General features: G+C 37.7%; 1 long non-coding RNA gene and 1 pseudogene across 1 annotated transcript; both read right to left on the bottom strand.

The window, feature by feature from the left end:
- Window positions 1-1313: 1313 nt before the first annotated feature.
- LOC141421431 (small ribosomal subunit protein uS10-like) lies at window positions 1314-10373 on the bottom strand (annotated as a pseudogene).
- Window positions 10374-19157: 8784 nt separating this feature from the next.
- Window positions 19158-24292, bottom strand: LOC141421322 (uncharacterized). The gene is made up of 4 exons (XR_012445918.1): window positions 23784-24292; window positions 23616-23691; window positions 23380-23505; window positions 19158-19917 (listed from the first exon to the last, which is right to left on the bottom strand). It is a non-coding gene; the product is annotated as an uncharacterized lncRNA (long non-coding RNA).
- Between the last annotated feature and the right edge of the window lie 910 nt (window positions 24293-25202).

Genomic DNA, 25202 nt, shown 5'->3' with positions numbered 1-25202 from the left:
ACACACAAGGATTCACATCTTGTGTGTGGCCACTCTTGACAAAAAAATCTAATGAAAATGATTTTTGGTATGCTGTCCAAACTTTACTTTGTGATCCAGAAATTCATGGAAAATGCTGCTTATTTTGGTGGGTTAGAACCATCCTCCTAGGTCATTTGAAAACACGATAATAACAGGGTTTGAGGGAAAAAATCTATGATTGAGAAGAGCTGTATTGAACAGGGCTTTTTAAAAAAAATTCATGACTTGCATTAAGGGATCACCTTTAAATTTAACCAAATTTCTCCATCCCTATCAGTGTATGCATGTGAAGCAGTATTTCAGGAAAAGAACATTAAACTATTGTTAAGATTTATCATCCCCTTGTTACTTAGATGTATTAAAAGTATCACTAAGGTAAGATTACAAAGTGTCAATATTTTTAATGCTAATTGTCATCTCCATATTACCTGGTATTGGAAGGTGTCATTATTTGAAAATCATGAAGTCAAGGGAACATAATGGATTTCCCTTTCACACTATAACAAATACTTCTCTGACATAATGAAACCTATTTTGAGATAATACTTTGAGTTCAAGTATCCTTTTTATATTGAGTTGAATATTCTAATATACTCTCTGCAACTTTGGGTCCTTCTAATCTTGATTTATTGCTTTGCATTCAGTAACAGTCACTTAAAATACCTGTCACACTATGTTACCTGGTGTGCATCTGTGAGGGTATCATCAGCCTTGCCTATGGGGAGATTTCTGTCTCTAGGACCTGCTGAGAGGGCTGTGGAAACCTCCAAGACTGCACTCCTTGTTCACAGGCAGTAGGGAAATTCTTACAGCATATTGGGGATTGTAGTAAATATTATTGAAAATATATTAGCACATACTTGTTACTATTGATGTCAGTGCCGTTTAATAAACCATATATGCTAGAGTAGTACTATCTGTACGTTTTGAATATTCAGGATATTTTTCTCAAAACCATGTATATATTAGTGATGCTCATTCAAGTTGTTGTTTGCATTAATTATCAGATATTATAATAACTACAGAGGAGCCTCAGATATTATTAACTTCAGATACCTCATTTTATAAAGAGCCTGAAGTTCAGAGAAATTTGTTAAGTAGTCATACAACCCAGGCCATATATCCAGTATTCTGAATCTTGTGTATTTCTCATTTAATATGTGAACACCTTTCTACATTTAAGAAACATTAAATTACATTCAAAGCAAAATCCATAAAGAGAATAACTTTTACTAACTCTTTTTAAAAAACAATTTATAAGTCAGTTTATTAAATTTAGTAAAATAGTTGACTTAAGTATCTGCAGTGGTGACTTCAACCTCCACTCCTGGCTCAGTACTGATGGAAGTAATCTGTTTAGCAATCTCAGAAGGACGGTGCAAGTCAGTGAGTCGTGGATTGTCATCTGGAACCGATCCCACATCTTAGAACCTTCACCACAATGTGTTCTTCTTGTAGTGATTCTCAAAGTCTTGGTCGGCATGCAGACCGGTCCTTTCACTTTCAGATTCTATTCCTTGGCGCCTCTGATCAAGTCAGCACCCACCTTCTCAAAAGACTTCACATTGCCGCTGGTGAGGGTGATTCGCATTCGGTGAATTGCCACCTCCGGCTCCACAGGGGTTTTTCCAGTATCTTTAAAAGCTGAGGCTAAAGTTTAGCTTCTTGACCGACTTGTTCCTTGATAGGAGTGAACAGGGGTGAGTCAGGAGCAGGGGTAAACAGAATAAAGCTCCGCTGCACCCACAACCACATCTCCCTCAAAAAGTTCTATGAATTCTTGAGTGATTTCCTCAAATCTGTTTTGTTTTACCAGCCTAGAACCTCCTTCTGCACAATCAGTTCCTTGGACAGTTATTAATTTAGTGTCTGTCAAAACCAAATCTATACTTCACTGACCATGTCAGGATTGGAGGTAGGCACTATTTTTCCTTAGCCATCTGCCATACTTGTAAGTTTTATCAGTAGAGGACACTAAAAAGACTTTGCAGAAAGAAAGACTTTTTCGTTGTGGTCTGACACACTCCTCCTCGCAGGGTGCTATAGATAGGACTTCTCAGGGACCAGCCTCTGCAGCATGGATGTCTTCTCCAGTGCCAGGCACTGCAGTACACATGGCTTCTGAAGTACAATGTTCTTGCATTTTGTAGAAATGAGCAGCTCAGGGCCAACAGATTAGCTCCGATGCTTGTTTTGTATAGAAATTCTTCCTAAGAAACACATTCTAGGGAAAACTTTCCTTGATGCTCTGGGAAAAAGAAGTTTAGCACGTTCCCACTGGAGCATGTCAGTTACCTTTCTGCCCTCCAGCAAAAGCTTTGTCTTCTCTGACAAGTCCTCTCTCTTGTACTTGGAGAGAAGTGGGACATTACTTGGGTGCCCACCTCTGCTACCAGGATAGTGTCTGCCAATTTTAACTTCCATTCACGAATTGCTTAAGTTTTATTTACTTCTTACTAACCAATCACTCACTAGTCCAATCCTTATAGAATTCCTTATATTAACTTTTGTTCAATATTCTGTGTTATCTCTGTCTTTCCATTAGACAGATACACTTCTCTTTACCAGGAGTTTTGTCCTCTACCTGCATTTTCTAATCTAATTCATACTCATCTACCTGCTGAATATAGCACCAAATGTCACATTCTCAACAAAGCATTCCAACAGCCATCTTGATGAGTTTGGATTTTCCTAATATTTGACTTCAGTGTATGATATACATTTACTTCACAGTAAATCTGCAGTTACAAGTTCATATATCTCTGTGATTATTTGATTAGTAAATGTCTCTGCTATTCATTTCAATATTCTGTGGCAGAAGGGGTAATATCTCTTGTCTCTTCACACACACACACACACACACGCACACACACACACACGCACACCCCTAGCTCAAGGTCTCAGACACAGAAACACATTGCAAATATTATTGGAAGAATTAAACAATATTTTACTGAGGCTTTAGACTGAATGGTGAATTATAGAGGGACATTTAAAGATATGGGGAAGTTTCTAAGCCCCTTTTGGAAAATCATTGAATGTTTAATGACCAAGAATTCCAAAAAGAATTAAACCAAATTATCAGAGTAAGTAAAATAAAGTTGTCAATACAGAGTGTCCAATGAGGCATTATTCTTTTCCTATGACCTATTCTTGTCTTGCTACATCTCCCATGGGAAATCCCACTCCCAAATTCTAAGGAATTTCTCCTGATCTATTCTCATTTCACATGATTTTTCATTACCCTATTGCCAATTCCTGAAATAATGTGCATGCTCTTCAGTATTCCAAAACACATTTCAGCCTGCAAGCACATTTAATGAAAGTTTTTGTTTGGCTAGTGAGAGGACAATGAATAACCATATAGTCTATGTCTGATTATTGTCAATTTAGCAATGACTTACTCTTTATCGTTGCCCTACTTTTCCCTTATTTTCATTTCTCTCTGGTTTCAGTGCTAGTTTTCTTTTACTCTACAAATTCTTAAGATTCTGTTTGTGTTCCAGCTACTCTTATTTTTTCTCCCAAGATTTATTTATTAAAAAAAACTTATAAACCTTTCAGGTCTTAGTTTCCACAAACATTCAACAAACATGTATTTAATGCCTGTTGCTTCTGATATTAGGATTTTTATGCTAATGAATTTTATGCTGATGATTTTCAAAGCCTTGTAACATTGTAATTTAACATGTATTTCAATATCTCTTGTAGAAGCCAAGTATGAGTTAAACATTTTTAAATCAATGCATTCACATTTTATAATACAGATTACAATATTTTAACTCAGTGAGGATTCCCAGAGTTATATTATGCATAACACCACATAACTTGTGAGTGCTTAAAGCTCTTATTATCTCTTAAAGACCTTCTTGTAATATGCAAACATCTGTAGTAGGAAGAAAATCATTTACTGTTCTCCTTCCCTTAATGAATCCATTGCATCATTCCCATTTTAAGTTAAGGCAAATACTTGCCAAAGCAAGTATTTATTTTGCTGTGTTATCAAAGGAGCAGAGATGGATGACAATTTTCATCAAAGCCCTCAGCTTCCTCCTTGGAAACTGCCAACACTCAGATTGACTCCAGCAGAAGAGTCACCCTGACAGTCGGCATGTTTTGTAGCCTAAGTCTTATGATTGTCTAGGTAATTTCCTACTCTGAGGATGTGAAGGCAGAAAGAAAATACTGCTCCTAGGATATGGAAAACTCTAAAACAAAAGGAACTTCTATGACATCTGTTATTGCTTTTTTTGTTTTTAATTAGGAAGCTTGTATTCTAGCTTGGCAATGCATTTTAAATAAAGGTGAATGGTAAATGAATGTGTCGGGGGGAAACACATTGTACTGTATACATTCAGAACAAAAATGCCTTAATCTTAATAGATTTTAGCCTTTGGTTCACATGTTGCTGAGAAAAAGCTGCAGTTCTGTTATGAATGTTTATTCCTAATTTATTCAAGTTAATTTTTCAGTTTATTAACTTAGTTTTCTTGTACCTACTAAATACATAATGTATGGCTCTCTGGCTGACATTTTCTGATACCTATTTTAGGAACTAGGAAGAATATGAATTATTTCAATAGAAAAGTGTGTATTTAACTTTAAAAAGCAATGAGGAATGTGCTTTTTTAATTGTGCTCTAATATATAGACATATATCTATATCTAGCTATCTATATACATGAATCATTGTACAAAGAAATAAAGAATGAGAAAATTTTTCTACAAGAGAATTAAATAATAAATTCTCTCTCTCTCTCTCTTTTAGCATGTACCTGTTGTACAAAGGGGTTTCACTGTGATTTTTGCAGGCATGCATGGCAATAATATACTTTAGTTGAATTCACCATCTTTATTATTCTTCTTATCTCCCCACTTTAAAAAAATTGAGTGGAATTCCTCAATCTATTTTCATACATGCTTCTGAAGTACTTTGATCACATTCAGTCCCCTCTTCACTATCTCCTGTCATAACTCCATCTCACAGGTTCCCACTCCAAAACCGTTCCCCAATTTACACTCATGTAATTCATTGCATTTTAGGTATAGAAATGGAATTTTTTAAAAAAATAGATAACCAAGTGCATAGTTGTGTGGATTCATATGCAGGTCCTCTATTTTGTTCCACTGGTCTTCATGTCTGTTTTTGTGCCAATAACATGCTGTTTTTATTGCTATGACTCTGTAGTATACTTTGAAGTTGGGTGTTGTGATACTTCCAGGATTGCTCTTTTTGCTCAGTATTGCCTTGGTTCTTAGTGTTCTTTTGTGTCTCTAAATTAACCTTAGGGTAGGTTTTCAGTCTTTGTGATGAATGTCATTGGAATTTTGATGGGAAGTGTATTGAACATGTCAATTGCTTTTGATAGCATAGTCATTTTTCTATGTTGATTCTGCCAATCCATAAGCATGGGGGATCTTTCCATCTTCTGTAGTCTTCCTTGATCTCCTTTTTCAGTGGTTTGTAGTTCTCCTTATAGGGGTCATTTATGTCCTTTGGTAAGTTTACTCCTACATATATGTGGGGTTTTTTAGGCTATTGTAACTGGAGTTGTTTTCCTATATTCTTTCTCAATTTGTTCACTGTTGGTGTATAGAAAGTCTACTGATTTTTGTAAGTTGATTTTGTATCCTGCTACTTTGCTGAAACCATTTTATGCTGTCTAGGAGTTTTGAGTGTGAGTTTTTTGGTCATTGAGGAATAGGATCATGTCATCAGCAAATGGGAATATTTTTAGTGTTTCTTTACCTATTCATATTCCTTTTATTTCTTTTTCTTGCATTATTGCTCTGGCTATGAATCCAGAGTGAGTGGGGAGATTAGGCATCATTGTCTCATTCCTGAGTTTAGGGAGAATGGTTTCAGTTTGTCCCCATTAAGTATGATTCTGGCTACATGTTTGTCATATGTAGCCCTTCTATTCCTGGTTATCTTAGAGTATTTATCATGAAGTGGTATTGAATATTATCAAAGGCTGCTTTTGCATTTATTGAGATTATCAAATAATTTTTATCTTTGCTTCTATTAATGTGCTGTATGACCTTTATTGCTTTGCATATGTTGAACTCTCCCTGCATCCCTGGGATGAAGCCAAATTGGTCAAGGTGAATGATCTTTCTGATATGTTGTTGGATTCAGTTTGTCATTATTTTGAGGATTTTTGCATCAATGTTCATTAAAGAGCTTGACCTGTAGTTTTCCTTTTTGTATCTATCCTTTTCTGGTTTGGGGATGAGTATTATATTGGCTTTGTAGAATGAGTTGGGCATTGTCCCTTCCCTTTCTATTTCATGGAAAAGTTTAAGGAGTGTTGGTATTAGTTCTTCTTTGACGGGCTTGTGGAATTCAGCTGAGACTATGTCAGGTCCTGCACTTTTCTTTTTTGGAAGAATTTTTGTTGCTGTTTCAATTTCATTAAGTGTTATAGATATTTCCTCAATAGCATTTTTAAGTCTGAAAAGTTCCATCTGTATGTGTGGCTGCTACTCACTAACATTATGCAATTGAAAAGTACATCACTAAGTGCTGTGTTTGTATGTTTAGTTTAAATTATAAAAGTATTGTGATATCTGGAGGAGACCTCAGATGACAGGTAGGGTAGGGAGTCAAAATTCCTGAACTCCACAATCCCATAAAACACTATGTGATGTGGGAGATACACTTTGGTAATTGTGATTATTTCTAGCCAAAGCAACAACTGCCAATACATTAGGAGCAAAAAAATTCAAAGACTGTCCCTTAAAGCAGTTTGGAATTGCACCTAATAGCCAGGAAAATCCTGGCATGGCACAGAAAATGTGGTGTGTGTCTGCCCTGGGAAAAGACCCCTGGCTGTTTCTCCCTTTTATTTTTCTTTTTTAATGAGTAGAAGATAGAGCATCAATCAGAATCAAACCCTGCAACATCCTGAACCTGTGACCCATGTAAAGCCTACCTATACCCCGCTGAATGGAACCCAGTCCCAATAAGTGTCTTCCTTGAGAAAAGAGCCATGCCAGGTCTCCCCATCACCTGCTTTCAAAGCTGCCTGCATAGCCTGCAGACCCAACAGGTGAGCAACATGCACTGCATGTGACTCCGCTAACCACCCCTGAGGACATAAGACAGAGCAACCCCTGGGCATTTTGAGTCCCCCTCCCCCAAACAAAACTGAAAAGCATAAAAAGGAAATTGTAGTCAAACACTGACAGTGGGAGTGGAGTGGAACACTGATCCTGCCTCTGTGAATGCCGGTGGCACAAGGAGATGAGCTCTCAGTGAACTAAGTTAAGACAAGGAACAAGGGCTATGAACCAGGTGGTTTGACAAACCAACTTCCCAAAGAGCTGGACTATCACTGAGCAGAGGTGGGCTGAGGCACAAAGGCTGCAATTGGAAGTGGGGTGATAAGCCAACCTCCCTAATCAGGGCCGTGGTGGATTGCTGAGCTAGCCTGGTGAGACTGAGGGTGGTACTCAAAACTGAATTGCTACACCTTGCTGGGGGAGGAACTGACCAGAGAGAGTTGCAGTGGTAGGACAATGCAGCTGCCACTTTGTGAAAACAACAGACAAGACCACCTTGGACAAGCTGGCAGTGAGTAACCTCAGGTCCCAATTACAACCTGCCCTGTGAACAGAAGAAACCAAATACTGCTCACAAGCTAGTCATTTGGTGAGACTAATTCAGAGCTTCTGCTTGTAATGGACAGCTCATAAGACCAAGGAATGCTGAGAAAAAGCCATCTCCTCCCAAGCTGTCTGACCAGAGGGACAGCACCCTTCTCTACAAAGCCCAGAATACCAAGCACCAATATCAGGACTGGATTCCACAGCAATAAGTCCATACACTTTACCAAGCAGACTGTATATTTTGATGTGGTTGTATCTGTTTTATTCTTGTAGTATTAGCTTTTCCATTATTATTTTCTTCTCCCTATTCATACCCCTTTCACTTTCTCTTGTTTTCTTGTGCTGAAATCCATTGTTCTCCTCTCCAACTACCCTTTCCGTCCCTTCTCATCCACTCTTTTCACTATAATTGCCTTCTCCTCCTGTCATTCCCCAATCTGTCACCACATTTCCTCTCCCTCCTACACATTCACCACCTACTGTCTAGACTACCATACCAACTATACACCCCCTATGCCCCCTGCAATCACCAAAATAAACACCCTCCACTACAACAGTAGAAATACACATAAACACACACAAGGGCCATAACACCCAGAAGCCCCCATAGCTCTTTCAGTTCCTCCTTTTAGCATCACCGTTACTAATTACCCAAGTTTCTACCTGTAGTCAAATAAACAATACCCTTCCCCAAACTCCAACTTTTTGCAATTATTATCACTAAGGAGATTTCTATATAATATGTAAACAACTGGTCTGGCACTGAACCTGTGAATTTGTTATTGCAAATTTACATCTCCAGGCCAGGGACAGAAATAGCACTTCAACCTGTCTAAAAACTAAGCCAGTCATAATACCAACACCAAATCAGGGGAAAGAAAACAGTCAATTAAAGCCACCAAGTAGTCAATCAAGAACATAGTTTTATGGCACCAATTAGATCTATGGCGAGAAGAAGAGAAGGAAATGACACTACTCAAACAATCAATTCAATGGAGGAATTAGTGAGAAAAGAAGAAAATGGATACCCAGTTCCTGATCCAAAGAAAATAATGATAAATATCACTAATGAGCCCATTGATGCCCATTAAATTTCTCAAAGAGGAAATCATGGAAGAGATCACTGAGAAACACATGGAGAAGCTATGAGACATGGTTAACCAGAAAGTGCAAGATGCACTCAAGATATTTCAAGACACCACAAATAAAAAACTTGTGAACACACAGAAACATCTAAATGAACTCAGAGAGGACTTCAACAAACACCAAAGTAAAACAAAGACACTATAAAAGAAGAGGTATAGGAAATAAAGAAGACAACATAAGATATAAAGGAGTAGTTGATCTGGAAAATCTCAGAAAAAAAGAATCAAATGGAAATCCTGTAAATAAAAAGTCCCTTTAGTCAAAGAAAAAACACAGTGGAAGGCCACTCCAGCAGAGTAGAACAAGTTGAAGACAGAATCTCAGAGCTCAAGACAAAATAGAAATTAAAGGAAAAAACAACTCTTAATCAAAAACTCAAGAGCTGTGAAAGGAATATGCAGGAACTCAGAGAGTCCATCAAAAAACCAATCCTGAGAATCATGGGCATTGACAAAGGAGAAGAGGTGTAAGCCAAAGGGATATGTAATATATTCAATAAAATAATAACAGAACATTTCCCAAATCTCAAGGTAGTTTTGACCATTCAGGTACAGGAAGCCTCCAGGACACCAAACTGACTTGACCAATATAGAACCTCTCCATGGTATATAATCATGAAATTAACTAGCACAGACAACAGAGAAAGAAGTTTGGAGGCTGTAAGAGAGAAAAAACAAATGCCTTATAAATGTAAACCCATCAAAATAACAGCAACCTTAAAATCTCAACAGAAACCTTAAAAGCAAGAAGAGCATGGAGAGAGGTATTTCAGCACTGAAAGAAAATAATTTCAGTCTGGATATTCTACCCAGAAAAACTATCATTCAAAATTGATGGATCAATAAAAGTCTTCCACAATAAACAGAAACTAAAATATGACCACCAGGATAGTGGATTCTACAAGGAATTATGCACACAGAAGATGAAAGAAAACAAAACCATGAGGACACAAATATCCAGACAAAGAAGCCACAAATACAAGAAATTAAAATGGTGACATGCACGTTGATAGAAAAGACCATTTTCTCAAAATTTACCCTTCTTTACTTCATATTCTTTTCTTCAAACTCCTTTAACATAAATTTACTTTCTATCTCAGCTGTGCTTAACAACAGCTGGAGTGACACAAGAATATGTTTAGCTAGAGCAGTTTCTATGACCCAAATTTTCAATCCTTGTATATAGAGAATAATACAGCACCCAATTAAGGTGAGGGCTCCATATACAACAATAAGGGATGTTAGAATTGAGTCCAATACTCCCTTCCATTTTCCAAACACTAATCCAATCAGCTAGCAAAGGGGTTATTTATTCCTGATCTTTTGGTTGGTTCATTTGATAGGGCTCTCCAGCCTGGAGATCCTTGGTTATAGTTCCATCTGTGGCTGTATTGTTGGGGATGTATGTACAGCATTCACATCCAATAGGACACACCTTCCCCTTTCTATGCTAGAATCATGTTCAGAGCCATTCAGTTTTCCCATGCCATTTTACTAACTGACCTGTCACTCCTTTTAATGCATCTCGAATGTAGTTCACAAACCTCTCTTGTTTATACCAGATGTAATCAATCCAGTCCACATTCTTATTGATCATATACCACCAAAACAATGCTGATTTAAAGCCTGCAGCTATTTGATTTCTTGCTTTGAATTCATCAGGAACTCCTCGTGGGACCCCAATGGCATCTATATAATTGTGAGAGTTGAATGACCCATAAGGGGAAGTAAGACATCGTTTCTGTTTCCTCTTAGAGAGGGTTTGGGGCTTTGAAATGCCAAGGTGAAAGGGAAAGTCAATTGGACTAAAGTACAAGCCCCACTCCCTTTGACTGGAAGAATCTAAAGTAAATGTCCATCTCAATACTACCTGATGTGTGCCCTGGCAACAGCTCGAGATGTTTTACTGGCTACCTCTTCAAAGGATCAGCCTTCACTGCACCCTGATACATTTCCCAGAACTCCAATTTCTCCTCCGACCTAGAAAGGCAGGAGGTGTAGTTAGAGTTTCAAAGTGGGGGTTTGACTTACTGAGGTGACTTTAGCCTTTCAGATTCATTAACCAAGGGCAACAGTGGTGACAAGGTTATGCAGGACCTATTGCTACATGGATGTCTTATCTTGGAAGAGGGAAACCATATATGCCAATGCCTCAGGGTGTGGTCCATCCCAGGGGAAAGGGGACAACATGGGGTTCTGGTCTCCCTGATGCACATGCATAACAATCTTTTTTATTTAGGGTGAGGATGGAATAGTTGATCCATTGTAACCAGGCATTTGTCTCCCTGATACCCTTCTCAATGGCTATAGTCTTCCTTAAGTCTTTGACTTCCACTATAGTTACTGCTGTCTGATTACGGTGGAGCTTGTGGGATTGTGTTGGAGCTGAACATCAGAACATAAGTTCTAGAAGCAATTCTGAAAGAAACATACATATTGAGTTTTTATATGCATTATGAGCTTCTAGCCTATATTTTCTGAAGATAGATGGCTTGGTGGACATAAAGAAAGGGTCACTGAAACTCAGTAGAAGGGGTTACATTGAAGATGCTGACTTCAGATAATTTATAAGCTACAATATAATATGAAATTTGGGGTTGTCTCACCAATAACTTAAGTTTCTACAATAAGTAAAGACATAGGATTACATTTGTGAATATCAAATAATTTTGACTGTAGATAAAATAATAGTACAAAAAAGACACACAGTGACATCACAAAGTCTAACTGTACAAAATTACTTAAGGTTTTGCCTAAAGTAGCTATATTTGACTTTGATAATACTGGTAAAGATATAAAAAAAACACAGATAACATTGCTCAGACACAGGTAAAAGCTAAAATCAATTGGGTAAGCAATAAGTGACATAAAGATGATTGAATAAAATATGGAATTTCACAGTAAGATTTGAAATTCAGTTCACTAGGGAGAAAGACATCACACAATATACATTTTCACTAGAAATCCAAGTAGTGAAAAAGCAGATCTTTGTTTAATGACAAATTAGTGAAGAGTTGATATTTCCTGTATAACATAAAACTCAAACGTATAAAATTTTTCATTAAATTATAAAATAACCCTGGGAAAAGAAAGGAAAAAAACCACTAAATTACAAACAGCCAAGATAGATGAAGCACAGCAAATATTTCACATCTCCCAGGACTTTAAGAAGTATTTGATGCTCCTGTGAGCTTTGAAATCTTTCACTTTTCAGGTAAAAAACACTCAGTAGTGTAACCCTTTTAATGAATTGCATTATATTGCACATTAAAAATAGTGATAACACTATGGGTCTTTGTACAGTAGGTTTTTTTGGTTAGAGGAGGAGTTCGGCGTATTGGGGCTTGAATTCACGGTTTTTGCACTTCCTAGGCAGGTCACTTGAGCTATACCTCCAGCACTTCACTCTCTGGTTATTCTTGAAATATGATCTGGCGTGTTTTGCCCAGTCAGGCTTGGACACGATCTTCCTATTTTTATGCTTCTCATTGTCACTGGGAAAGGCAGGCACACACTGCCATGCCAAGTTTAACTTTTTTTTTTTTTGGATGAAGAGTTAAATTTCTGAGGAAATAACTTTTTGGAATTAATTTCAACAAAATTGTTAATAATACCTTTCCCCACAAAGACACATGCAAAGTTATCTGAATAACCAGGATTGTATAATGTGAACTATTAATAAAAGTAAACCAGCATTCAGAGAATTTACATCTGTTATTTTAAATAAACACCTTGAAAAAAGATTAAAACTATTATCTTTTGTAAACTTATATCTGTCAGGAGCTTGGTTAATGTATTCTGGACAAAGGCATAAGAAGTGCCTGAAATCCTGAAAAGTGCCAGCTCCTGCAGCACAGGGATAATGGTTCATCTGGGTCCATTTCTCTTCACAGAATTTGACAGTGGCTCCAAGGTGCTTATAAAATGCACATCGCTAGATGGGAAGAAAAGAGAAAAGTCTCTTCATGAAACCTTGAAAAGGAACATTCAAATGTGGTTTGGAAGGGTGAGACATGTATCTTAGCAGTAAAACAATTTGAACCTACAAATAAAGGAACAGCTAAAACTACTGAAAAACCTATGGGACTAATGTCAGTGCTTTGTCTATCACTAAATCAAACTGGCAAGTTAGCATTTCATTTTCTTTTACTTACCTTGTCAAAAACGTAAAATAGAGGTTTATTTAAAAATATTTAGTAATATGCCTATGTTTTTAAGTTGAACATTAAAAAATACTTGGTAATGTAGTTATTTCTTAAGTTGAACATTATTTTAAAAGCTTTAAAATATTCTCAAAAATGATAATAGGAATATATTATTAAGACCTATAAATAAGTTAACAACAGAAATACACAAACATGCTAACAAGCACACTCACACACACACACTCAAGGCACTCACACACATATTCACTAACATATTCACACACACTCTCACACATATATACACACATTCACACACACTGAAACACAGGGTTTTATTGTGTGTCAATTAAACCAAGTGTATTATGCCACCCAGAGTATGATCAACTCTGAAGAGTGTCATCTTAGTTGATCCACTTATGGAAACATTTCACTACATGCATAATACCCATTAGAGTGTGCTGATTTAAATATGTGTAATTCAAAATAACTCTAAAACTTCAAATCACTTATTTATTCTCCTAAATACAATATGAAATGTCGGTTTGTCTTACGTGTAACTAAAGTTTATATAATGAGTAAATACATATGATTACATTTTTAAACATAAAATAATTTTGACTGTAGTTGAAATAATAGTACAAAAAAGGTAAAAAGTAAGATGATGTAGTCTCACTGTATGAAATTACTTAAGGTTTTGCCTAAAGTAGCTATATTGGCTTTTCGTAGCCAGGAAAGTTAGAAAAATCCCTTATAACATTGCTAAGACACAGGTAAAAGCTAAAAAGCAATTAGGTAAGCAAGAAGTGACATAAAGATGATTGAATAAAACATAGAAATTTCACAGTAAGACTGGAAATTTGATTCACTAGGAAAAATAACCCCCCAAATACACATATTCACTAAAAATCCATGTAGTGAAAAAGCAGATCCTTGTTTAATGACAAAGTAGTGAAGATTTGGTATTTCTTGTATAACATAAAACTCAAACATATGAAAAATTTCAATAAATTGTAAAATATCATTGTGAATACAAAGGAAAAAAGCATCCCTGCAAATTACAAACAGCCAAGATAGATGAAGCACTGCAGAGAGTTCACATCTCCCAGGAATTTAAGAAACATTTGGTGCTCCTGAAAGCTTTGAAGTTTTTCATTTTTTCAGGTAAAAAACACTCAGTAGTGTTTACTCTTTTAATGAATTGCATTATACTGCACATTAGAAACAGTAATAACACTATGTGACTTTGTACCGTAGATTTTCTGGTTAAAGGAGAGGTTCACCATATTGGGGCTTGAATTCAGGGTTTTTGCACTTGCTAGGCAGGTGGTCTGTCACTTGAGCCATACCTCCAGCACTTTTTTCTCTGGTTATTTTTGAAATATGGTCTTGGTTATTTTGCTCAGGCAGGCATGGACATGATCTTCCTATTTTTATGCTTTTCTTGTCACTGGGAAAGGCAGGGACACACTGCCATGCCAAGTTTAACATTTTTTGGATAAAAAGCTGAATTTTTAATGAAATTAATTTTGGAATTAATTTCAACCAAATTGTTAATAACACATTTCCCCACAAAGTCCCATGGCGAAGGTACCTGAACTACCAGGATTGAATAATGTTAACTATTAAGACAAGCAAATAGCACTCAGAGAATTTACATGTGTTATATTAAGTAAACATCTTGACAAAAGATTAAAACTATTATCTGTTGTAAACTTACATCTCTCAGAGTTTGGTCAATGTCTTTTGGATAAAGAAAGAAGTGGCTGAGATCCAGAAACATGCCAGGTCCTGCAGCACAGAGATAATGTTCATCTGGATACATTTCTCTTCACAGCATTTGACAGTGGCTCCAAGGTCCTTAGAAAATGCACATCACTAGATGGGAATAAAGGAGAGAAGTCTCTTCATGAAACCTTGAAAAAGAACATTCAAATGTCAAGGTTGGAAGGGTGAAACAAGTATCTGTATCTTAGTAGTAAAACAATTTGTGTCTATAAATAAAGGACCCAATAAAACTACTGAAACCCCATGGAACTAAGGTCAGTGCCCATATATTACTAACTCAGAATGTTAGCATTTCGTGTTCTTACACCTACCTTTTCCAAAATATACAATTGAAGAACTTTCAAAAAATATTAGGCAATATAGCTATTTTTTCAGTTGAAAATTATTTTAACAGTTTTTACATCCTAACAAGAGAGATAATAGAAATATATTCTTTTGGGACCTATAAATAAATTAACAAAGGTCAACTATGTGACTAAAGGCACACACAAAACCTACATACTTCAGTAGCAATTACACTAATTTCTTTATAACAGCTTACAAAATAACTAAGTCATCTTGGTTATTTTTTTAAATTTCCATTTCACCCTTCCTCTGTCCTTTAATGGTAAAAAGAATCAAGTCCCAATCAATCAGGGTTGTCTATTGCAAGTGAATGCTGGAAAGGTTAATATAAATTATTTCAAATTCTCCATTTTCTTTTCTATAGTTTTCCCTTAATAGGATAAATAGACTCTTCCTTGTCTTCCTAAACCCACACTGGAATTTTTTCTGGTGGGGGGAGCCTCTAGCTCTGGACCCTATAGTATAAAATCTCTGTTTCTACAATAAAGTTGTAAATGTTTGTTATGTACGTACTTCTGTTTTAGCATTTATGCCATTCCATGTTAACTATCTTTTTTATCATCCTCATCCAAGGTCCTCAGGTAAAGGCATCAGAATGTATTATCTTTGTATTCACAGTAGAAGGAGTACAGTTTGGCATAGAAAGTCCCACACTACACACAGTTTACTTTTGGTAATACTGTTCAAAAGTGTAGCTCGTAAATAGCCTAGCTGAATCAACTGAACTCACTTAACAGAGACAGGTGGAGTGCAAATACTACCATGAATATCTCACATGCCAACAGACATTCACATACACATACACACTCACACTTACATTCTCACCTTCACACACATACACTCACACACATATCCTCTCACATACTCACACAATCATAAACTCACACACATACATGCACTCACATAACTACACACTTGCAAAATCATGCACTCTAAATCACATACACATACACACGTGCATACACTCTGAAACATGCACACTCATGCAAACTCACATGCATACATATGCAGACAGACACACATATACACACAATACACACACAGTGAAACATACACACATACACTCACACACATACACACTCATACACACTCACACATACACAGACACACAATTCAAATACGCACATAAACATACACACATGCAAACTCACAAATGCACACTATCACACACACTGTCACACACTTGAAGTTATATACACACTTACATACACTCTCCCACACACTTGCACACACAATCACACAAGTCACCCACACATACAGTCCTACATACACTCACACATATATTCATACACATACCCACATCCAGTGACGCACATCAATTCATATACACACTCACATCCATTCACACACATACAGCCACACATTCAGAAATACATACCAACACCCGCACAATTTCAAGCACCTGCAAAATTTCATACACTCACATACACACGCAGTCATTCACACACATTAACAAACATACACACTCACATATACACACTCATGCAGATACTAACACATATACACCCACACTCATGCATACGTACTCACAAACACACTCTCATTCAAACACATACACAGACATACACATTCACGCACACACATATACACTCACACACATACACACACTAACACACAGGATTTTATTGCTTGGCCAAGTGTATATGCCACCTAGAATATGATCAACTCTGATGACTGTCATCTTAGTTGATCAACGTATGGAAACCATTCACTATATAAATAATACACATTGGAGAATGCTGATTTAAATACGTGAAATTCAAAATAATTTTAAATTGTCAAATAATTTATTTATTGGCCTAAATAGGATATGAAATTTTGGTTTGTCTTACCTACAATTTAAGTTTCTACACATAGTAAAGACATGACTACATTTGTGAACCTAAAATGATTTGGAGTGTAGATGAAATATTACTACAAAAAAGATAAAATAAGGTCACATAGTCTAACAGTTCAAAATTACTTAAGGTTTTTCCTACAGTAGCTACATTTGCCTTTCATAAACCTGGAAAAGACAGAAAAAACATAACATTGGTAAAACACAGGCAAAAGCTAAAAAGCAGTTAGGTAAGCAAGAAGTGACATGAAGACGATTAAATAAAACATAGAAATTTCCCAGTAAGATTAGAAATTCAATACACTAGGGAAAAATTGATCCCAAAATATACATGTTCACTAGAAATCCATATAGTAAAAAACCAGAAGATCTTTGTTTAATGATAACGTAGTTGAAGATAAAACTCAAACATATAAGAATTTTCAATAAATTATAAAATACCATTGGGAAAAGAAAGGAAAAAAGCACCACTGCAAATTACAAACATCCAAGATAGATGAAGCACTGCAGAGACTTCACATCTCCCAGGAATTTAAGAAGCAGCTGATGCTCCTGTAAGCCTTGAAGTCTTTCACTTTTTCAGGTAAAGGACACTCAGTAGTGTTTACCCTTTAAATGCATTGCTTTACAGTGCATATTAGAAACAATGATAACTCTAGGTGTCTTTGTATAGTACTTTTTGTTTTGGTGGGGGAGGGGTTGGCAGTACTGGGGCTTGAATTCAGTTTTTTGCACTTGCTAGGCAGGTGTTCTGTCACTTAAGCCATACCTCTAGCACTTTTTTCTGTTTTTTTTTTTTTAATATCATCTTGCTTTTTTTGCCCCGGCAGTCCTCGACACAATCATTCTGTTTTTATGCTTCTCATTGTCACTGGAAATGGGAAGCACACACTGCCATGCCAATTTTAACTTGTATTTGGAAAAAAAGTTAAATTTCTGAGGAAATAACTGTAAATAATTTTAAAGAGATTGTTAATAACACATTTCCCCACAAAGACTCGTGGCAAAGGTACCTGAACTACCAATATTGTATAATGTTAACTTTTAATATTAACAAAATAGCTTTAAGAGAATTTACACATGCTTTTTAAAGTAAACAACTTCTCAAAAGACTAAGACTATTATCTGTAGTAAAATAACATCTCTCAGGAGCTGGGTCAATGTCTTCTACACAAACGGACAATGAGGCAAATCCTGTAATGTGCCAGCTCCAGCAGCACAGGGATAATGGTACAACTGGATACATTTCTCTTCAAAGCATTTGACAGTGGCTCCAAAGTGTTTAGAAAATGCACATCGCCAGATGGGAATAAAGGAGAGAAGTCTCTTTATGAAACCTTGAAAAAGAACATTCAAATGTAGGTGTCAGAAGGATGAGACAACTATCTTAATAGTAAAACAATTTGAATCTACAAATAAAGAACCAGTTAAAACTACTGAAAACTGATGAGACTAACCTCGGTGCTTCATAAATCACTAACTCAATCTAGCAAGTCAGCATTTCATGTCCTTATACCTACCTTGTCAAAAACATACACTTGACATTTTTTTAAAAAAAATTTGGTAATATAGCTTTTTTTAAGTTGAACATTATTTTAACAGGTTTTAGATCCTATCAAAAGAGATAGAGGAGTATATTATTTGTAAGTCCTACAAATAGTTCACAAAGGACAAGAAAAACTCACAAACATGCACACTCACACACAAAAAACTCATACACATACACTCGCACACACATATACACTCACACATACACTCACACACTCAGTCACATTCACACAATACACTCACACATCCCACACACTAACACATGCACTCACACACACTCACATATACACTCTCACATACATACACATACTCTCACACAAACTACTACACATACATACTCACATACACACACAAAAGGTCAGATACTGTCTCATACATACACACCCACTGACACCTGACATTTGTGGCTCATCATTCTGAGCATCCAATTGGCTATTTCAAGAAGAGACATTCGTCACATTAATGGATTAATTTTAATAGCATTTTATATTGATCAGTTGGCTCAACTCTAAAGGGATATACAAACACTTGGGCTGATGAATAGGGCCTTCCAAACTCACACTATTGCATGGATGTGGAATAAGGGTGTCCACTCCAAGTGTGGACCTGGAGTGGCAGCACCTCCAGGAACAATGCACCCATTCATGGGAATAAAACAAACAAAACTAATCCACTTTTGTGTTACACTAAGGAAAAAATAACTACAACTCAGGCCAAAGAATTTCAAAAGATCTCTTTTTTAAAAGAAATTTTACTCAGAACACAGTAACACCATAATTACAGCTCTATGATACAGAATATGTACATTCCCAAAGTGAATTTAACACATCATTCTTGTTGGAGCAGAGAAGCAGTGGGATCATCAGATTGGCTCTGAACATGCTTTAAAATCCACTTGGCAAAACTGATTCCAGAGCAACTTAGCGAGGGTTCCAAGCCTGGCAATGTGAGTTAGTGCTCTAGGGGGAGTGCAGCCCTTACCTAAAACTCCTTCTTTATGTTGGCTACTTCCTTGCTGAGCTCCAGGATTGTGAGAACAAGGTCCTACCTGGATAAGGACAGGTACACAGGGCTTGTCAGTCCCTTGGAGGCATTAGTCATCCAGTGGGAGTCATCCAGTGGTGCCTCTACTCCTCACTGCAGTCACTACACTTGCAGAAATAGTCATGAGGCTGCTGTATCCTGATGCCCTTCAGTAGCAGCATACTTCTGGCAGTGAGCTGCCAGGATGATGGGCCAGAATCAATCAAGGTCCTCCTCATAGGTGTAGAATTCCTTCTTCTGCAGCTCCTGTACAGGGGCTCAAGGTCAGGGACTTGATGGCCATGAAGCCCAGGTGGTTGAGCATGGCCACCATGCCCACACAGGCCTTGCTTATGGCAAACAGTAGGGCACATAACATCCTGTTGTGTGCCAGGTTCTGTTCTTGAATTGCAGCTCTCTCACCTCCAAGTGCTCATTGCCCACCAACAGCTGCAGTGCTTTCAGGGGGAGAGGAGGATAAGGGGGTGGATATGATCAAAGTACATTATATGCATGTATGGAAATATCACAACAAAACCTTTCTGTACAATTAATATATGCAATAAAGAATAAAAAATAAAATACCTGGAAGAAATGCCAGGGATGTATTTCAGAACTAAAGCACTTGTCTGGCACATGTGAGTCCCTGTATTAAATTTCCAGACCACAATAAAACTTGGCATTGAAAATTAAAATGAGTGAAATTAGCCAGGTGCAATGGCTCACACTTGTAATCCCAGCTACTCGGGAGGTGACTATCATGAGGCTCACAGTTGGAAGTCAGCCCAGGCAAAAAGTAGGTGAGATCCCACTTCAACCAATAAAAGTTGGGAGTGGTGGCACACATTATGAGAATCTTGGTCCAGGCCGACTTGGGCAGAAAAGTGAAACTCTATTGGAAAAACAACTAAAGCAAAAAGGGCTGGGGGCATGGCTTAAATGGCAGGGTGCATAGTAAGTGCAAGGCAATGAGTTCATGCACCAGTACTGAAAAAAGAAACCAAAAAACAAAGAGAGAGGGAAAAGGAGGAGAGGGAGGAAAGGGAGAGAAGGAGGTGGGGGAGAGAGAGAGAGAGAAAGAGAGAAGCCAGGGAAGGAGGGAGAAAGGGATGACCTCTTTATGATTGATTTGCCTGTGAGCTGTAAAGCTGAGTTTATGGATTTGTGACCCAACCCACTCCTATTGTGGTGTAGGAGATGGATGTTGTTACCTGGAAGAGCTAGGAATAAAAGACAGAGGTTTGCATAGTGAGGATTATTCAGATTTACTGATTACTGAAATCAAGGAAGCTGTTCAACTTTTAAGTAGTACAAATGGAAAAGCTAATCACCGGGAGTACATTTTTCTCACTAGATAGTGCCAGCATAATTTTGTGTTATGGTAATAAAGTGTGTCAAGGATAATGGTGAAATAAATGTAATGCTTAATATTTTGTGAGATGTGGGGGAAGCAATCTTAAGTTATAAACTTCCGTTAGGTTTCGTTAAATGTAATTAAATAGAATGTCCTGTCAAGCAGGCAGAACACAGGATTAACACAGATATCAAGCTATAAAATCACCTGTTTCTTAAATATATACCATCATGTAACAAAGCACTTGCTTTGAAAAAAATCACTCCAGTGTTTGGGGTAGAGTCCAGTGCTAAAGCACTTGCCTATCTTCCCTGGAGCTGTGGGTTTGATCCCCAGCACCACATACACAGAAATCACCCCAAAACGCTGATTTAATAATCAGTGTGGTTTATAGCCACAGCCTAAAAGAGGTTTCAAAATAAGGCATTAATACAATTGGTAACAATACACACAGATGTCCACAATTCTTATATCAGCTCAGATAATTCATAACTACAGTCTGGATGCTGCTTACTTAGTTTGTTGGACTAAAGACCAGAATTTTCACTTAAACCATTAGACTCAGTGGCGTATTTTCTGCATTGTGCTCATATGCCATCTCTAGTAATCCTTATGTTTATGATCCTAAATTGGTTCTTATCAAGCAAGGCAAAATGTAATACTGGGTTATCCATGATGATGTAGATCTTTGTTTAAAATCACACATACTCAGTAGCACCATGTGATCTTTTTGGAATGCAAATAGTGAGCTCTTCTCTCTTACTCCATTGAAGGTGTGGTCAAGAGATTAAGAGACATGGAGAAGGACTCAATAATAATAACCCCCTTCTAGTCTCAGGATGGAAATTCCTCATTCAAAAATATGACTCTGGGGCTGGAGTAGGGTCTCAGGTGGTAGAGCACCTGCTTAGCACAAAAGGCCATGTGCACAAACCTAGTACTGCAAAAAAATATATATGGCTCTGAGTGCTGAGTGTGTAGGTCAGTGATAGAGCATCTCAATAACATGTGAACAAGACCCTGGGTTCAACCCCTAGTGCTGCAAAAAACAAAAACAAAACTAAACAGAAAACTACATGCTAGGTTTAGAGGTGTAGCTCAGCACTAAAACACTTGCTTAGCATGTGTGAGGCCCAAGTTTGTTCCCAAGAACAACAACAAACAAATAAAAACTCAAGTAGCTCAATGGCATTTGGGGCAATTTTATGGGACTTTAGTTTTTGGTGCTGGGGACTGAAACCAGGAAGCATGTGTTCTGCCACTGAGATATAACCCCAGTTCCAAATGGCTTCTTTTTAAACTAATCTAAATGCTATAAGTTCATGAGAGGTAGGGAAAGGAAGATTGTAGCTGCAATAAAGTCCAAAAGTCATAATACTCAGTCAAAATCTTCCTAAAGACTTCCTTTAAAAATCTGGATTTGGAACTGGAGGTATGGCTCAAGTAGTAAGACACTTGTCTGGCAAGTACAAGACCCTGAGTTCAAATCCCAGTACATAAAAAAACAAGCAAACAAAAAACAAAAGGAAGAAAAAAGCATAATGATTTAGGCTTTTTGGCATTGCCTTATGTGGTGTTTCCTCCTTATTGCAATAATCCAAGAAGTTAGAGATTCAACTCTCCACAATGAGAAGACTGGAGCCACATGACCTCAGGTGGTCCAAACTAATGAATAAAGTCATGAAAAGTATGTGGCCTATGTCATTTCTTTGTTTTTTTGGTGGTACTGCAGTATGAACTCACAGCCTTGCACTTTGCATTTGTCAGGCAACTGCTCGACCACTTGAGCCACTCCACCTGCCCATTTTATGGCTTACTTTTGAGATAGGGTCTCACTTTATGCCAAAGCTGACATAGACCATAATATTCCTATTTGTGCTTCCCTGCATAGATCGGATGACAGGTACACATCTCCACTCCCAGCTGTTGTTAAGATGGTGTCTCATGGGCTTTTTTGCCCATGCTGGCCTAGAATTTTGATCCTCCTGATCTCTAGCTACTCACGTGGCCTGAGCCACTGAGCTTAGCTAGGAAATTCTTACTGAATCGCCCATCCCTGGGACGGTCTTCCTTTCTGAGACAATGCAAGTCTCATCATTTTGTTAGGCTTAAGTAAAATAAATAGATAAGATTCTTTCACCAACAAAAAGAAAGTGCTTGGTGATTTTCCTCTATTCAAAAATGTTTATCTCCACTGAGATATTTATGTATGTATTTTATTTTTGGTGTTGAGTATTGAACCCAGGGCTTCACAATGCTAAGCCTGTGTTCTCCCACTGAGCTTTTTAAAGACTAATAGTCATACACAAATCACTAACAGCTGACATACCCTATCCCAAACCCCCACACTCATTCAGGTTTAGAGTGATGGGCACATTTATCAAATTCACAGACCTTAAAAGGCACAGAAGTCTCTGAAGACAGAAGACATCCCTACAAAAGCACTGCATCCTATAAGGGCAAGCTGCCCATTTTCACATGGTGCCACCTTATGGAGTAAATGCCTGGCCTTTGGAATTGTAAAAGGCACCAGAATTTAACAGCATGACCTGGGCCTTGAACTCACCTGGACTAAAAATGATGGCTCCACCTTGCTGAGCCTGGTCTCCTTGAAAATCAAAAAAATTTCCAAGCCTGCCACAGGCGTCAGAGGCTTCCTGAGAGCAGATTCACTTTATGTGAGGGCTGTGATCTGAAACAGTGAGAAATGACTTTAGATGAAATCACTTTATACTCCATTAGATATTGAGATTACGTTAGTAGTTCTATAAAACATTCTCAGCTAGCTGTGGTGGTACACACCTGTAATTCTAGCACTCAAGAGGCTGTTGCAGGAGGATCACAAGCTTGAGGCCAGCCTGAGTTACATCGTGAGACCCTGTTTCAAAAAAATAGAGATAATTAAGATAAAGCTTCTGTGGTGCCACATCTTACTTTCTTTATTTCTAAGTTTAAAACACAGCATCTCACCTTCTATTTGCCGTTTTTTTCTTCCTTCAAACATTATCTTCTTGACCTTTCATGGGGGGTGCTGTAGCCCATTTAATCCTTTGTCTAGTGCAGTGTCGGGTATTTGGCATCATCCTTAACTTCTACGCCCAATAAATTCCAGTAGCACTGTTCATCAAGTGTTGGCAACAGAAAATGTCTCCCAGGGCAGGTCATGTCCCAGATGAGAAAAACTGCTTAACTAAGAAGTGACAATAGACTATAGACATTTCACATTGGCATCATTTCCATTTTAGCTGTCCTTTTGCACTCTGTTGAGTCTCTCACTTACTAACAGTTGTGGCACAGACTGTTCGATGTTAGTCACAAACCTGTCTTCTCCTTCTGGGGCCACAAATAAACTTTATTTCCCAGTCTTTCTCAAAGAAGTTGTGGCCTGTGACTATATTCTAACCAATGAGTGAAATGATCACTTCCACACTGAGCTCCTAAAACCTCTGAAACTTCACTCTCTCCACGTTCCTTCTACATTCTTGGAAGGCTTGGGTTGGAAATGACAGAACCACTTTGTGGAAGGGGGTCTGGATCCCAGAACTGCTAATTGGAGGTGCAGCACTTGAATAGACATACCCTTCTTGAAAGTGGACATAAAAAGAAGTATCCTCTACCATGTTTATACTACTGAGACTGTGGGGTTCAGGTAACACAGCAGCTACTGTTTTTCCTCACCTGCCCTCTACTTTCTACTGTCCTCACAGTGAATGCTCCTTTATCCTCACTCTTTATTATTCACCTTTTTATTAGGTACTGGGGCTTGGACTTAGGGCCTCATTTTTACTAGGCAGGCACTCTACCACTTCAGTCACTCCACCACTCCTGTTTTGGGTTGGATATTTTCAAACTAGGATATCACAAACTATTTGCCTGGGGCTGGCTTTGAACCTTGATCTTTCTGATCTCTGCCTCCTGAGTACTGGGATTACAAGCATGAAATGCCTGGCTCCCTTGCTATGCTTGTAACTATTTTTTTCTGTTATGCTTGCCTTGTTTATGGCTTGTGCTTACCTTTTAACTTTCATGACTGTGTAGAAAAAAACAAACCCAGACTCAAACTCATTTTCTCCTACTATACAACACAGATCACTTCTGACACCTGATGTGTGGAAGTTTCTCTCCACACATAAACAAGCAAGCAAGCAATTCTGAACAAGTATGTCCTCTAATTCAATGCCCGCTTAACACTATCTACCTGGTGCCAGCATCAGATTCCACAGGTTGAGGGCTCAGTCCCCAAGACTGACCCCTATGTCCAATTCAATTCAGATGTCAGTCACAAGCCCCAGGTTGTTTACTCTGTGGTGTGTGTGGCTATGCATTGGGCTTCCCACAAACCTCTTTTTGGTTTCCATGAATGTAACTGACTCACAGAATTCAAGGAAA

Source organism: Castor canadensis, chromosome 3, assembly GCF_047511655.1.
Source record: "Castor canadensis chromosome 3, mCasCan1.hap1v2, whole genome shotgun sequence".
Classification (NCBI taxonomy): Eukaryota; Metazoa; Chordata; class Mammalia; order Rodentia; family Castoridae; genus Castor; species Castor canadensis.
Note: the sequence above shows the minus strand (reverse complement) of the source record. Positions and strands in the feature narration are given on the sequence as shown.